The sequence below is a fragment of the Pleurodeles waltl genome, chromosome 3_1 (assembly GCF_031143425.1).
Source record: "Pleurodeles waltl isolate 20211129_DDA chromosome 3_1, aPleWal1.hap1.20221129, whole genome shotgun sequence".
Taxonomy (NCBI): Eukaryota; Metazoa; Chordata; class Amphibia; order Caudata; family Salamandridae; genus Pleurodeles; species Pleurodeles waltl.
The window spans coordinates 1741204612-1741222138 of record NC_090440.1 but is presented as its reverse complement, the minus strand read 5'-3'; the positions used below and the strand labels follow the sequence as shown (position 1 = coordinate 1741222138).

General features: G+C 41.2%; 1 long non-coding RNA gene across 1 annotated transcript in view; it reads right to left on the bottom strand.

Moving 5' to 3' along the window:
* Nucleotides 1-17527, bottom strand: part of LOC138283417 (uncharacterized) — a 116163-nt gene that overhangs the window by 7216 nt on the left and 91420 nt on the right. The window contains exon 3 of the long non-coding RNA XR_011201246.1: nucleotides 14572-14681. This is a non-coding gene — a long non-coding RNA (uncharacterized lncRNA). The remainder of the gene's footprint in view (nucleotides 1-14571; nucleotides 14682-17527) is intronic.

Genomic DNA, 17527 nt, shown 5'->3' with positions numbered 1-17527 from the left:
AAAATATATTAGCTTTTGCTTAAGAAAACATGAATAACCTCATGTTTAGTATTGCTGAGGTACTTGTACTACAGCTGACAGGTACTCCGGATGTACTATTAGAAGGCTTGTTTGATCCCCAGTGCAAAGGAGGAACAACTATTACATTGCTTAAAATGGAAAACAAAGAATTACAAAGTGCATATAAAACAAAGTAGCCGGTTACTTACCGCTTTAGCTCACTAGAAACTTTCCAATCACAATAACATTTTAGAATATTGAAAAAGCAAAAAAAGAGGTGGTGTCTGGAGCTACGTGGAGTTGGGCAAGAAACAAACTACATCATCTAATTACAGTTTAAAAGCATGCTTATTTTTGGTATTCGTTAATTTTAGTCACAGGATTCACACATTTGGTGCCATGGGGGCAGAGAAGGGGCAGTTATTTACAGGTTTACTGGTCTGTCAAATAACTGAGTTACATTACGGCCACAGTGGGCGTTACCTCATGACTAAGTTCAACTGAGGCTCTTAACTACTAGTTTCAGGCACATATTTAATTTCCTAATGTGTCACAAATATTGTAGTTAGCAAAAAAGACTCTTTCATGCTCTACTGTTGTAGGTTGTGATTTGCCAGGTTATATATTGTAGTATTCTTGTTTGTTCATGTAGTTTGCTAGTCTTAGGTGCTCAAGTATGTAACTAGGCCTTTAAAAATAGCATGAATAATTTCCCTAAATTATCTTAATAATATTAGCAAAAGGTGTGAAATTGTTTAGCAACATAGTAGTTTTACAAAAGAGGTACTAAGGTGTGACTGAAACGGCAATGTTTTGTGGTGAATATGTTGGACGAAAGTTTCATTGTTACAGCAATTTTAGTATCTTAAGTATTTTATTTCACAACCCACAGCATTTGGTCCCAAATATTGGCAGTTTCGGTTGTCTACACATGTACTATGGAGTGTTGCCCAGCATAATATTGGCTAGAAAGAGAACCATTCGGAAAATCAATTACAGTATTTATCAAAATACAGATATTTGTCATAATATCAAGCATATCAATAGTTTATTTTCTACACACAAATTTAGCAAGTGTGGATAGGAAGGTGATAATAGGGGAGACTTCAAAGGTGTAAATGTTTTTATTCATGGTCAGTACCTTATTTTATCTCTATTTTTCATAATTGTATAGTGCACAAACTTGACACAAGGACAATAATTGATTTACATTGGCACCATACTACATCAGGCTTTTATTTTTTAGCCAAGGTGAGATTAAGCGATTGGCCCAAAATCACTGGATGTTGAGCCGAGGCTGCGACTCAAGTCTGGTTCACTGATTAGGCCACATCTCCTGTGTTGCTGGGCCTTAAAGGAAATGGGACATGCTGATGCATGAAAACTTGCAAGATAAACTAAGTAGTCCAGAGAAAGGCACAAAGGCCAACGTTGACAAGTCAGACTTGGGGTCAAAAAGAGACTAAGGCCTATACATTTGATTTAAATAAATACTTGAAGACCTGCTCCACTGAAATCATATCATTAATAACTCACTGAATTAATGCCACATGCGGTGCCATCTATTTTCTCAACACACAGCACCCACTCAATCATACTTTTTCAATCATCTACTTACAACCTCTTAAATTTTCTGATCGCTCATTACACACCTCATGTTTTACCCAAGTCTGCTTAATATGTCACTCACCATTTAAACCACTTCTAACACCGCCAATAAAGCCACTAATTATAGTAATAAAACAGACATGTCACCCCTCACACCCATGCATCCCAATAATGACCAAGCAATCACTCACATCATCCACCCAGTCATACCAACGCTATATTCACTTCACCAGAATAGCACTCACTACACCTCTTACTCTCGCACTTACAGCAGCATACTCCAACAATTGATGATTTAAAGACTCACTAAAGTACACAACCCACAACTGTGCCAACACCTCATTCTGGGCCTGATTTAGATTTTGGTGGAGGGATTACTCTGTCACAACAGTCACAGATGCTCTGTTTGCCGAAATTAAATTCCATAGGAAACAATAGGATTTAGTTGTCAGAGTACGGGATAGCTGTCCCTGTTGTGACGGAGTAATCCCTCTGCCTAAATCTAAATCCGGTCCTCTGTCTTTTGGTCCAACTCCCATACAATCTGGCATTAAGACTCCTTTGGTTTTCACTAAGTAATAGCGTATCACCACTATATATTTTAAGCAGATATAGCACTAGGCTAGAGTACATACGGTACATTTAAGAAAATTTGCAAAAGTTACCAAATGTTTATACTTCCATTCCTCAGATCTTCGTTTTTCAGCTATACTATCTTTCGACAAGCAATACTGGTCTGGAGATTACAATGCATTAAGAAGATATGCGCTGGCAGGACCCCATATCAGGTGGTGGGAAGAAATTGCAGTATGAATGTTTACACTTGCTTTAAAATTTGAGATAGGGTAGTCTTAGTTGCAGAGGCAAAGCATTACAGAGTCTAGGAGTATTTCAAGAAAAAGCTAGTTATCAAACTCCCGGAAGGGTGGCCGCCATCTATGACGTGACCTCCCTGCCAGAGCTATTATGAGTTTCCTGCTAGGTCAGTGGGCGGAAACCTAAGTTTAGGTTACACTAATCGAGCCGTCAGTAATACTGTCGCCTGCAGGGTGCCAAGGCACCCTCACAATGTTCACTGTCTGCAAAGCACTGCAATTGTGCTGACCAGGGGGGAGCCTGCACTGCCCATGTCAAGTGCAAGGGCAGTGCAGGATTCCCCCCCCGTGGCCCCTTGCACCTGTTCTCCGCCAGCCTTTGCATGGCAGTGCTACAGCCATGAAATCGCTGGCACAGAACAAGGTCATAATCCCTAGACTGCCCTGGTGGATAAGGATTTCCGCCACCACCAGGATCCAAGCTCGGTTGTAATGTGGCAGTCAAGAGCACCACAGTGAGTGTGGCGGTCTATAGACCACCACACTCTTAATGAGGCACAAAGTCTTGATTTTAATGAATGCATGAAGATATTGCCCGTACAAGGCTTTTAGGGATAGATGACGGAGGCAGTACATTCCTATGATCAATGTGAGAAAACAAAAGAGACTGGAGTGGATGAAGAATTTGATCTTGTTGATTAAGCAACTTGGTGAGATGATGATTGTGCCTTGTTGGTCACACAATTCAAAAGGCTAAATAATAGCAGAATCATTTTGCACAGAAGATGAACACATGCCTGACAGACAGGACTACATTTTTTTGGGGTCTGCCCAAATGGGAGAACAAATTCTGTTTTTATATTTAATTTTAAGGAACGAGCATACATCTAGGCTTTGCGTGGCTGAGGCCAAAATGGAGGCATATGGTTGAACTATTAGGTGAAAAATGTGAGACATGCAATGCATCACTTATCAAGGAAGCACCCAGTTATCTAGATTAACATATAGCCATGTTTCAAAAGTCCAAAATATGTCCCTTCATGGTTACTTCTATATATATGATTCATAACATTTTAGAAATTCATCAAGAGTCCCAGGAGATTTCCAGGAACTCTAAGAGAGACATCTTGGTGTAAATGCAATGAGTAAAATATACACATAACCCTTTTCTAGAATGTGGAAATTCATTAGTGAATAAGTAATGAGTCCTTATAACCTTTTATATATTGTCAACAATGAAAAGCATTTCCATTTAAATATCCAGTGTTCATTCATACACACACATATATATATATATATATATATTTATACACATATATATACATATTTACATATATATATATATATATATATATATATATATATATATTCCTACAGGAGCAAATCTGCATGTGTTTATGGAATTGGAAACCACATAAACGAGTTGAGTACTTTCAAATTTGGTAAAACACCTATGCTCCAGGGGCTGGACAAACGCCAAAACAGGGAGGAAAGCCACAGAATTAAGAGCAAGAAACTACAATAGACAAGAAAGCTATCCAATAGTGAGAAAAGAGCTGATCCAAGGCCCATTCTATGCATTGTAGGCAAAACGTCTTTTAGAATTGTCTGCAAGGGATACCTAAAATGGAATACAGTGCTATAAGAGTTTTTAGGTCATATTTTAGGCCCCCAAGGTACTAGCATAAGATTTCCTGATGGCTCCTTGTCAATAAGGTTACAGTGATTTAGTTGTTGTCCTATTACAAATTATTATTAAGTAATTTAGGCCAGTTGGTTTTATTGACAATAATCGGTACTAGGACAGGTCGAATGCACTCATAAAATAGTAGCCTTAGACAGAAGCCTTTGAAAGATGGATGATGCAATGTGACTAATTCCTCAAAGCACACAGAGATTTCCATTGGCTCCTCAGGGGTCTTTATATTGGAATAAGGCCTCTGAGCTGGCTAGCCACTGATGTTTTTTTTCCATTCTGCTCAAATGAAAAGTGATTGCTGTGGTGACTGGTCTTTCCAGTCCTGAATAATGAACAATCTGCATTTGCAGATTAGGAAAAACGGCAATCATCTTTTCTTTAGAAAGGTATTAAAAACTTTTGACTTAAGTTACATTGCTTAGGAGACCACCTCACCTCTTGATCATGATCCCATGAAATATTGCTATTTTTTGTTTTGTATTCCAGCATCACGAAGTCACTTGTTGAAGTTTGTCGTGCTTTTCAAACCATCAAATTAATTCGTTGGTTTCTTGGAGACATCGCATAACCTCTCCTTGCACACCTCATTTATGTATCTAAATTTTAATTGTCCACTTTTGATTTCCTCTAAATTATAAACCTGTTAATTTTAAAAGTAACATCACTAACTGGCTCTTCTTATGTTATTTATTAAGCTGTATCTGATTTACGAACCAATTATCTTCTAGGGTAAACCCTAGGAGATGGAAATTGGTTTGGAAATCAGATACAGCATAATTAAAAGTTCCTCAATAAAGCTTCAAATACTCAAGCAGAGTAGCATTGCTTTCCGTTTTGAATTACACAATTATTGAGGCCCTTGGACACCAGCAGAAAATTACAATATTAACCTCACACAGGATGCAGTACAGTAACCTCTGACTAGCCTAGAATCCCATAAATATCAACACAGCCCTGACATTGATAAGCTTCTGATTAGTTCAGGCTTTTGAATAAGACATGCTTGACAAACTAGCAGAGCTGTGTGTGGCACCTTTTTCATCCAGGGGGTCATTCATAGGTTGCTGAATGGATGATTGCTTTCTTTACTTCTTGCCTGGGCAGCTTAGAGAGACTTCTCTGATTCTCTGTAGTGTGTGAAGGAGATCATGCAGATTGTCATGTGGTCTGCTCAACAATAATTCACAAGAGTAATGAATGAGATTCCATTAGACAGTTACCAAAGTGCACTCTGTCCACTTGACCTCAATATGGTGGACATGCTAAGGGCATTTATTTTAGAAGGGTGCATTCTGCATTCAAAGATCATTTTGTCTTGAGAGGTGTGAGACTATGGAATACAAAATGGATCTGATATTAAATACCTTTTTCACTACTGCTCTGAGATCCTAGTCTTCCTCGCTGTTCAGCATAGATGGAGGGGTCGCACCAGGACAATGGCTGGGGAGATTTTTAAACTGAAGTAAGAGTGCAATATTTGTGACTACTCTTCTTCCTGATATCATTAGAAGCCCATCTGTGAATACATCTTGCTCCAACCCTTGCTTGTTGTTTTTTTTATTTTTATTTGAGAAATTGTGTGAATCTTTCAATAAATCCCTCCACCGACACCCCATCCCTCCTTCCGCCACCTTCCCTGTCCCGGTTTGAATCACAGGTATGCACACTAGAGTATGCTTAAGGACTTGTTCCCAGAAATGTTTTGTTTCTTAACCCCTATGGTGCCTGGGACCCATATTGTCCTTAGTATTTATCTTCCGCTCAGGAGGGGGGGCCAGGCAGAGGGATGAAAGGAAAGGACTTTACTTTCCTGTCTCTGTAAGCATTTCTGCAGCCCGATCGCATCGCCCACTAGGCAACGGGGATTTTTTATTTTTTTTCCTATATGTGAATAAGGGGAGTGGCCCCTTGGGCAAGGGCTGCTCCACAGGGGGGCTAATAATTATTAGGCTTTTTCTGCCCCCCGGGGCAGATCGGACTATTAGGATTAGGCCGATCTGCCCCCAGTGGGCAGAAACCACTAGACATCCGGGATCACTATTTATTTTTTTTGGTTTGTTTTGGGGGAGGAGGCAGATCGGCCTTTACTGATTAGGCCGATGTGCCCCCGGGGTTGGGGGGTGGGGAGCAAAAGCTACTAGACACAAAGGATTTTTTTAGGTCGAGCATTGCAGCGTGTTGGTGTTTATCTGGGCTTTTAACAACGCCCACCTCACGCCCATAACTATTACTCGTTTGTGGGCTTGCCCTTCAAAAATCCTTTGATTACATTGGTAAATGGTTTACCTTTGTCTGTCCTTGGGGAGGTTTTGTTACCGCCTTGGCCATCGCCCCTGTTACGTGCCTAATTGCTCTTTTGCTGATAAGTTTAGCTGCAAGTGGACTTCTTTTCCTTTTGTGTATCTCTTCACGCTGATGCTCATGGAGGCCATGGCGCTGTGAATCGGCTCCCTTATGTGAAAGTGTTAAACTTTCAATTTTCAATTTATGTGGCAAGAAAAGTCGGGTGAGGAGTTTAAAACGCTAATAGCTCTAACTCGAGCGGATGCGAGACCCAATGCATTGCAAATGCTTGTTTTTTTTAATCACATTGGCATAAGGGGCGTGGCCCCTTTGGCAAGGGTTGCTTCCCAGGGGGCAATTTTCTTTTTTTATTAGGCCTTTTCTGCCTCCCCAGGGGCAGAAGCCACTAGACACCAGGATTTTTTTTTAAAATTTAGTCTCTGAAACCAACAAACGCAGCAGACTCATAAAATGCGCACCTATCCCTACATATCCCCAGTTAGGTCCTGAGCAAGATATTATATTGTTCTCTGTATGCACCTCAACCAAATACCTGCTGCTAAGGTGTAACCTTTTTTATGAAAAAAGGAAAAAACATTCAAAAAACATAATGGTGGTGCACCACTTTTTCAAATAAACAAATTTTATATTGAAGAGTCCAATTCCTTTGAAGTAAAAGTGTGATAAATCTTCTCTTTATTTTCTTCCTCTTTTTCTCAATAACATAAAATTGTGGTGACAACAGCCAACACGTTTCGTCCTTCAACATAGGACTTCTTCAGGGCTAATCCATTTCTGACTGGCTTGTTATTTTATGTATTTCCTCATACCCTTGGAGTCAGCCGTGACACATCTTCTTAGATCTCCAAGATCGTTGTGATCAAAAAGAGAACTCCTGTTATAAGCCAGTTGTCTTTCAATTTCCCCAATGTAGTCACCTTTTTTCATTATGACCACATTTGCTCCTTTATCCGCTTCGCGGATCACTATTGTGTGATCAGATCTTAGAGACGCAAGGGCCTTTCTTTCCAATACAGTTAGATTACCACTTTTATGCCACTTATCTGCCCTTTTGTCAAAACATTTATATAAATCTTTTGTGACCTAACTGGTAAAGAGATCAATGTTATGATGGGTTCTAGCAGGTATGTATTTAGAGCATGATTTCAATCCACTGTTCACGTCCAAATTTTCCTTAATACCTAGATGTGCCCTTAGGTCCTCAATGTCCATTTCCTTATCCTGCAAAGACATCATAAGTTGTAAATCATATAGATTTGAGACAAGATGTGTAGATGCCTGTGAATCCTCAGTAAACATCTTATCTGGCACTGTCATAGGAGTAATCATTCCTTGTGAGGAATAAAAATAATCTTTCAATTTAAGCGGACGTGTAAATTTGAACAGATCTACAAAGACATTAACCCGACCATTCATTTGGGTGGGACAGAACCCCAGACCTTTACTAAGTACATCAGATTCTACTTTAAGAGGGCAGTCAGACAGGTTTACAATAACCAACTCACACCCATTTATGACTTCTTCATGGGGTTTTGTGGAAACTATTTTTTTTTGGACTGTGTTCTGATCCCTGTTTTTCTAGTCCTTTGTTTCCATCGCTTCCCACCCCTTTTGGTCTTTGTTTTTTTCAGATCAGTTTTGTTCCTACCATAACCTTTTCATTTCCACTAAAAAATTAGATGTGCCCTGAAGAGTTGATTTAGATTAACCAGTTTCATTTGATGTCATACTATTCAATGCAGTTACAGAACTCCCATTGGACAGATCAGTATCACTTAGATCCTCACCTGTGTCTGGCACCTTCACATTATATTTACAGGCAAAGGTATAAACCCTGCCTAATTTATAGTCCAGGTAATCGCGTAACTTTACGTAATTTCTTCTCACGTAAACAGATTTGGTAATCCTCCACTATTCTGTCTAAGATCTCATAGTTCTTTTTAATCAGATCTTTTTGAGAAACACTATCTATTTCTTTTTCCAATTTATCTATATCTGCTGGTTTTACCATCTTGAATCCTAGATTGGCGGGGAACTCTGGGAGCATCTGAGTGGCCAGGTCAGACAGGTGATGTCAGAGCCCCCTCCTGATAGGTGGCCACCCAGTTGGGTGACCAATCTCCCTATTTAGGGTCTCTCTTTTGGGTGGTTCCTCAGATTTGGCTTGCAAGATTCCAGCAGGACTCCTCTGCAACCTCCACTTCAACTCCTGACCAATGAAACTGCATTTGAACTCTTCAGGACCTGACAATATGCAACAAAGACGAAGACTTTGCTTGCAACATTGTTTACACTGCTCCTTCCAGCTTCTGCAACATTTCCCCAGTCGTCCATCCTCAAAGGACTGCCCGCCTTCAGTCTGCACAGGAAAGAAGGAATCTCCCTTGGAATGACTAAGACACCCACCCCTCGCATCTGCAGGGGCCAACAGCAATGACGACCGGCTGCACGGATCCCCTCTCCTGCTGAACTGCGTGGATTCTACATCACGGGTGGTGGTCAGAAGTGCTCCCTTCAGTTCTCTCTACCACCTGTCCTACTGTTAGCCCTTGCCTTCCCACACAGGACAGTACCCCTGTGCACTGCATCTTTTGCAGCTGGCAAGGCTTGTTGGTACTTCCTCCAAGGGGTCTTCAGGAACCGTGTAGCCCAGCCCCCAGCGCTCCTTCCTGTGATTCACAGCTCAGTGATTGGCTCTCCTGCGGCGTGGGATCCCTTTTTGTAGCACTGCGTGGGCTCCATTTGCAACTTGTGTGTCCCGTCCTGTGGTACTTCTGAGGGCCCCCTCTGGGTCCACCTCCTGGGTTGAGTCATCCTGGGCCTTGCTGGACCCCAGCAGCACCACTTTCCGCCAACCGCACATTTTGCCTGTACAAAGGCTTGTTGTTGGAATCCGGACATGCACACCCAACTGCAAACTTCCTTCTGGCGTGGGACATCACTTGCATCCTCCAGGAAGTCGACTCAACTCCAGGGCTGCAGTGCTGACTTTTCTTCCTCACCGTCGACCAACTTCTGCTTCCTCAGCCTGGTGGGTAGGAACTCCTGCCCCCACTGAACTCGGCTGTGTCTTCTGGACTTGGTCCCCTCTTTCCACAGGCCTTCGTCTTCAGGAGTTCCCCTCTGGGTTTTGCAATTCTCTTCTTTTCTTCGGAGTGGGTGTTTTGGGGAAATTCTAGTAATTTACTCCTACCTTAAGGGTCACTGGGGGGTGTTGTGGTACTTACCTTTGTGCTTTCCTCATACCCCCAGCACTCCTCTACACACTCCACTTACCTGGGAGGGGGTCAGATTCTCGCATTCCCTGTTTTTAGTATATGGTTTGTGCTCTTCTGGAGTAAGAAGTAATGGTCCAACCTCATTTAAATGGAAGAGTAATCTGTTTTTCTCTGTGGTTTACAAACAGGAAATTGTTGCTAGAATGTGTGATGTTAAAAAGTGTGCATAGCCACAGATGGTAGCACTTATTTTTCAAGTGGTGTGCTGATAAAATTATATTTCACATTTTAATTCTGATCTCTATGACCCATTCTTTCTCTTCCTCTATTTAGAGCATGTTTATTACTACCATGGGAGGAAGATTAAGTGAACATTAAAAAGTCTCCATCTCCAGGATGGCAGCATAGCCATAACTGGTCATCCAAGAAAACACAGCCCACATGTCTGGTTGGCACTGAGGCACTCCAGGACGACTAGGGTAATCTCTCAATAAGTCTGAACTACTCTTGAAGATTTTAATGTGAAGAGTGAGCTTAGAGTCTCACCTAAAGACAATTCCATGGCTATCCATGCTAAGGTTCCTGACATTGAAGGCAGACATGTTGCAAAACCCCAGAAATGACAGTCCTAGCCTTTACACAACATTTGAAATACAGGACAGGGTGGACAAGAACTAAAATATACCAAGTAAAAGTAAGACATCACACTATGCATTTTTCAGCAAGTGACAAAACAGCTTCTGTTTTACATCAGTCTACAAACCTCCAGGATATTGAGAAAGGAAAGTTTACAGATATTAATAAAACATTGACATGCAATGATAAGGGCTACTGGCAGACTGATAAAAAAAAGTCAGAGTAAATTTGTGGGAGTGTTATTTTCAGCTGCTTGTAAATAGACACCCTCATTTGGCAATAACTGACTACTCCAGGAATCTCTTCCCTATTGTTCTCCATCAATTGAAAAGGTAAGCACCAGCACCAGGGTCATAGCTGAGTAGCAGTCGAAAGCTGAGAATTAGGTGATTATCTGTACAACTACCACAGACCAGCAGTAGCAACTGAGCAAAGTAACAAGGAGGAACAAGCATTATGTGGGGCTAGTAAACGATGACACCATGTGTATAAGGACTCAGGACTGACAGTATTTTTGACACCTGCTCAGCCTGACTGCCTACAAGTTGTGAATATTGCCTGAGAGAAGTCACATCTAAAAAAGGTCTGGTTCTCGGGGTACATGCCCAGCTGGATAACATTTTCTCATGTCTCATTTCTCAGGTAACTAAATATTGTAACCAATTAGCACCATCATCACAGATGAACACAGCATAGAACCATGGGAAAAGGTTATAGAACTGACTTTTGACACACCTCGAATGGAATCAGTCTCTTGATCACGATGAATTAATTCTCGCAGGATCTAGAGGTTAAGCTAATTCACTCAACAGCATCAGCGGTTGTTCTCTACACACTGGAAAAGCTGTTGAGCACACGTGTTTCCACAAGGTATTTAAAACTGTCAACGATTCACCCTTCAAGTCATGAGAATTCCACAACAATCTGTAGACATTTACCCTCACCAGATCTAGTGTCAATGGAGAAGTAGAAAGGATAAAGCACAATATCAATTAATTGCTTCATAAATTTCTGAATTAATCTCAGTCACTTGTATTTAGTCTGTAGACCTTTTCATTCAATTTCTTGTTCATTGTGTCACTACAGAGAGGGACCAAACATTATGAAATTGGTCTAGGTCCAGTAGGACACAACTCAACCATTCCTACTATGCGACAATCCCTCTTTCTATGGAAACACAAGCAACCCCTGCCCTTGCGGTCTTGTTGGCCCTCATCCGTGAAATGCAGATTGAGTCCGATAGCATAGCCAGCTAAGGAACCAATATTTATGCTCACTCCAAAACCTAAAAAGGCATTTAATTTGAATACTGCATACTAAAAGACTTGATATGAATAAAGCCCCGCCTTCCAGGCAATGAACGGAGTCTCCTTGACTGTGTTGCTCACAAATCTGTGCCATCAGTTTCCCACCCTTGTCAGAATTCAAACTATATCTAAAAATGTCATGTGTTCCAATTTTATCAACTAGCTTAGTCAGTTTCCTTCAAGGGTACCCATATTCATCGCCAGAGAACGATACCTTAAAAAACAAGTGTGCAGTGTGGTAGCAAAATATGTGTAAACATTGGCACCGAAAAAGAGTTATGTGAGCAAAATTGAAGTGTCCATAGAATACACTAGTAAGGTATCTGTGCATGCACAAACCTGACACAATACATTCGTTTTTTCTCTTAGAAAGGTTTTGTATTCTGTACTGTTGAGCTGTTGTCAGATACACCCTTCCAAATGTAGAGTTCCTGAATATGTATGTATTTATGTTTGTATGTAATATGACCAAAAGGCAACTTAGTGCTGTAGAGGGCCAAAGGCAAAAATACAGTCAACAGAGGATTAAAGAGGTAATTGGGTCCTGGATACAGAAGTGGACAGTTACTGCATCATAATGTAATGTTCTTTAAAGACGTGAATTTTCAGCTCTTTTCTAGGTTGGAGCAGGGATTGGTGGTCCTGATGGATACATGGATGTTGTTCCAGAACCTGGGTGTATAGATGCAGAAAACCTGCTGATCTGTGTTTTTTCCAATATGGAGTCTGGGAGGCCAAGGCGCATGGTGCATGGCACTGTCACCACACAAATGCAAGAGAATGAGGGCTTGGACAGCAGTCCTGAAGTTGCTTTCTAGGACGAATGGTTTCACTTAATTTAGTAGCAATAGATGGATACAGTACTCTGTTTTCTTATCAATATGTTCCCTATAATCAAAGTTTGTGTCCTTGGCGAATAAAAGTGCCTTCTTAATTAGTGAAAATTGGGGTTTGAAGCCTTTAAGGTTAAGGTCATTAAGCCAGGTTTGAAATACTTGTTGCTTGCTGTTCTTAGCAAATAACAGGAATTCCATTTTGGTGGTGTTAAGCTTCAGGAAGCTGAATGAGGTGAAGGCATGACATTGTGGCCCCTCATTACGACCTGTCACAACGGGGTCAGGCCGTCGCCAATGTAGCGGTCCAACCGTCACATTATGACCGGAGCGGTAGCGCCCCAGTTTGGCTGACAGCACCTCCCCTTTACTGCTACAGGAGAGACTGGAAGTGCTAGTGGTCCTAACCCAGCAGGGCAGCTTTCCGCCAGTGGTTTCATGGCTGTAGCACCACCATGAAACTGCTAGTGGAGACAGGGTACAGGGGGACCCTGCACTGCCCATACACTTAGCATGGGTGGCGCAGGGGCCCCGCTGGCCAGTCCCATCGTAAAGTTTACTGTTTTCCTTGAAGACAGTGAACTTTGCAACAGGTGCTGCTGCACCCTACGCACTACAGCATTGCTACCGGCTCTATTAGGAGCTAGCGACAATGCTGTAGGCCATTTCCTGCTGGGCCAGCAGCCAAAACACTGTTTCTGCCCGCTGACCCAGCGGAAAACTCATAATGGGGCAGACGGGGAGGCAGCTGCACTGGCAGAAACCTACCCGTCGGAACTTCGGTGCACAGGCTTTTCCGTCCGCCAAAGTCATAATCAACCTCTTTATGTCTATACTGGTGAAATGTTTCAAGTATAGTTGTGTCATGTCAGCATATTGGTCAATTTTAGTGTGGTCATCAGAGAGTAGAGCCCCAAGGACAAGAAGCAATCCTAGGGAATTCAGCTTGGTGGTAAGGATCTTTTGGTTCCTGCTGGTGTCCACGTGAATAAAATTGGTTCTGTTTGTATAGGCAGGAGTACCAGTTAAGATCTTGCCCCTTTCACCCCAATCCCTTTAAGTGCAGACAAATGAACATGCTTACTGTTCAAGCAGGCACTGTAGGGCTACCAGGGGGATAGAAAGGGTTATTTAGAATATGGCCAACTATATCAGTCTTCTGTGTAGCACTGTACCTGACCACTTTAGCAATATATATATTTAAACAATTATAAGAATTATTGAGGAGGATTAATAGCAAAAATTACAATGTAGTATGCTAAGGTACGCTAAGTGAGACTGAAGCAAAAATGAAGATAATACTGCACTACAAAGCATAATGCAAAGGAACAACTTAATGTACTGATCAAAGACAGCAGAGCAAGCATTCTGGAGAAATGAAGCAGCATTTATGGGAGCTTACTAAACTCATTGTCGGTTAAAAAAAAGTATCAACAGGGCCAAATTCATTGACCAGTAGATGCAGCCATAGTTTGCAAGGCCTACCTCAGCCAATTGGTATGTTGACCTAGAAACAGACGTGCTAGCATCTAAATATTCTTAAAGTATAGAAAGCCTCAAAGATGCCCTCCTGGCATGCGTGCCTATGTAGGGGAAACAACCTTGGAATGGTTAATGATTTAAAATAGCCGCTTGTCGATACAGCAGCAGCCGGCCCTCAGAGCATGCCCTGGCCTGGGGGGCATGCTGGTGCTGATAGTATGTCGGGGGAATGGAGGAGATGGATTTCAATAAAATAGGCTGGGGAGGAGAGACAAGAATAGACAGAGAGGGAGAGAGAAAACTCATATGCAATGCAAAGTGTAACATCAGCAGTGGAAAGATACGTGCCTTCAAATTAGAACACACTGAGACTGAAACGCTACTTGGGTGGGACAAACAAGAATAGGGAGTAAACTCATTAAATGAGGAACTGGTTAAGTAGGAAAGACAAGAAAGTCGCCCAATCATGAGCATACAGCTAACCAAAGCCCCCGTTGTGTATTTTGTACAACACACAATAAGCCATTAACAGCACACAGGTACACCTATCTGTTCGCATGGGCTAAAACATAAGTACTGCATAATTTAAACAGAAAGCACCATAACAGTCCCTAATAAACTAACGTTTTTAGTTCTAATTCAAGGAGTTCATGCTATGCAAGAACTCACCTTGCTGCACCTGTTGTGCACGACGTTGCAAAAAGGTCAATAGGTGGCGATGTAGTAACCGATTTTGCTGGGGTTGTACTGGGTGACGTAACTGTTGTAGCTGGAGCAGCCTAATGAATACAAATAACAAATAGTTAAAGGGAAAAATAGAAGAAAACCTACGTGAAAAATATGAAAAATAAATCCGAAAGACACTTTGTATCATAGTACAGCCACGTTAGCTCACATTTTTTGCTTCTTAAAGTCCTGACAAAAACACTACAAACAGCAGTAAATCACCGACTGAATATGAAAGTTTGACAGCTGAATGACCTGGCAGTCATACATTCATTTTCAAACTGTCTAGGGTGCCTGGTGCGTATTTTCAAAATATACTGTGTTTTTGCAACTCCTATAAAACACTCCAGGTAGCGGGGTGCCATTTTTGATTCTGACACTTCAGACTACCTCAGACCTCATCCAATTTACATTGTAAGCTTCCAACACTTTTGAATACCCTATTTTCCTACAGTGACATCCCAATGGGAATGCAGCTCCGGCCGGTGTGAATTTATTTCTCAATGGTGGCGTTTTACCAACGAGAGTTCAATTAATCGATCAATCAATCAAAACTAAGGAGAATTATCTGGCAGAGAGCATTCAAATAGTTGTCTCCCCTTCGGTAACGGGTGGTATCTTAAAACGGACGGTTTCAGCAGAACGGATAAAGCAAAGGTATGGCCGACACATTTATCTGCTTCCCCTTGCTCTCTCCTAGTCTTCCTGTGAGCTCTCTCAATCTTTCCCTTGCAGTCTATTGCTCAAGAGTTAAAAAGGCCTATAACAAGTGAACACCCAGTTTTGATTTCCCATGGCTGAAGCATGAACAATCGAGTCAGACTGCAAAGTATTAAAGAAAATCTCAGAAGGCAACCGGAACGAAGCAGGTCATACAAAGTATGTTAACTTTGCAAATATGTTAATTGTTTTCATTGAAATATATGGTGGCAATTTTGAGTTGATTAAAAACTGTTCAGGCAGCATGGGCCCTAAAACGTATTTATCGTAATTCATCTAACTGATAAAAATGTTGCATAAATCTCAGTAGGAAATCCCTCCCAACCCATCGCACAATGTAACAGTGATTTCCTAGGTAGATATTTGAGCTTTCTTGCAGTGGAAAAATATTCAAAATCTTTCCTAAAAACTTGGTTTGGAAAGAAACCTATGTATGGAAAATACTACTTACCTCTAACAATAGCTTGTAGTGGTGTAGATAACATGCTGAGCACACTCTTGCCTTGGACTGTTGGTGTGGAAGTTGCAAGTTGTTTGTCCTTGAAGAAGAGGTTTCTGTTTCAAGGTGACCCATACCACCTCCCTAGAAGCTCACAATGCACCAGAACATATACTGTCATAGATTGTTATATACTGCTGGTGAGAACAAGTGAACGTAGAGATGCAAAGCTGTAAAGTCAAAAGTCCTATTGAAAGCTTACATCCAGGAATATGGGAGAGCACATGAACCTAGAGCTCCACAAGCAGGAAACCAGATTTTACAGGTAAGCAATGTTTCTCGTTTGCTGCATGTGCGGTTGTATATCTCATGCTCAGAACAGACTGAAAAATAGTACCCATTTCCCTAAAGAGGTAATGAAAGATGTTCAGAACAAAATTAGAAGTTACACTATGTGCAATTTGGGCTACCCTTCGGGCATGAATTTTCCCACTGTAATTCTTACTGAATGTGCGAAAAGCAGATCATGTTGTAACTTTACAGATGGCTGAGAGCGATGTGTTGCTTAGGAAAGCCGGTGTGGCTTCCTTCCTGCAAGCAGTCTCTGTCCTAGGCAAAGAGTGCTGGCTTAACATATCTGAATGTATTCGACAATCTACATGAAAAGGCTGGTCTTCGAAACTGGTTTTCCAAAACTGAGGTTGGTGAACAGGGGCAAAGAGCGTTTTGGTAAACCAAATAGATTTGGAAAGAACAATGTACTACATAAGGGCTCTTTTAACGACGAAAGTGTGTAAAGCTGGTTCTTTAACTGACCATTGTTGGAAAAAAAGAGTTAATCAATGGTTTGATTAGGTGAGATAGAATTTGACAGAAAACAACAGTGTGTTATGAGGATAAGCCAGTCTTTATGCACTTGGATAAATGACCCCTCAATTCTTAGAGTTTAAAGTTTACATATACTATGGAGGTAAGTGATCACAATGGGGACTCCACTTTCCAGGAGAGGAACTATAGTGGACAAGTGTGTAGTGTCTCAAATGGGGCTCTTATAAGCTGAGTGAGTTTAAATTTCAGGTCCCATGAAGGGGGCAGTGGTGTTCCTAGTGAGGTGGTACAAGTTTTTGTTTTTAATGTGCAATTTCAGGTGCAACATATTTGTGCAAATTAATGATTTTCATGACATATCTGGTTGTAACTGACGAACTAATGATGCTGCACTTAAAATGATTTTATTACTTTGCTTAGAAGTGTGATTATTAATGTTGTGTACTTATGCCACATTTTCATGTGAGATACCATTCATTTAATATGGATGCAGTTTCCGATGTCCTGCTCATCGCCCCTACCAATCAGTGGCCCACTGCAGGTTTTTCCACAGTTTCCATGGAGCACAGAATGCTAGGACACAAAAGGACAATGTATTAGAAACATGTATTGTGAATTAAACTTTTAAGGTGTACATGATAAATCATACTGAAGGTTTTCTGCTGGAAATTCTGATGCAGGTGTTCAGAAGTACATAATTCTATGAGGTTTTTTTTCAAACTTTGTTTATTGGTATTTTGCAAATTATGTACAACTCTTGGATTGGAGTAGTATCTCCATGAAACTGCTGGTAAATGCGAAAGTTCCGACATTTCAGCTGGTCCCGATCAATGTTATTACAGTTCTATCGCGACCCCTCTGGGTTTACTGATGGCATCCAGTATATTCAGTATATAAATCTTCATTCGCATA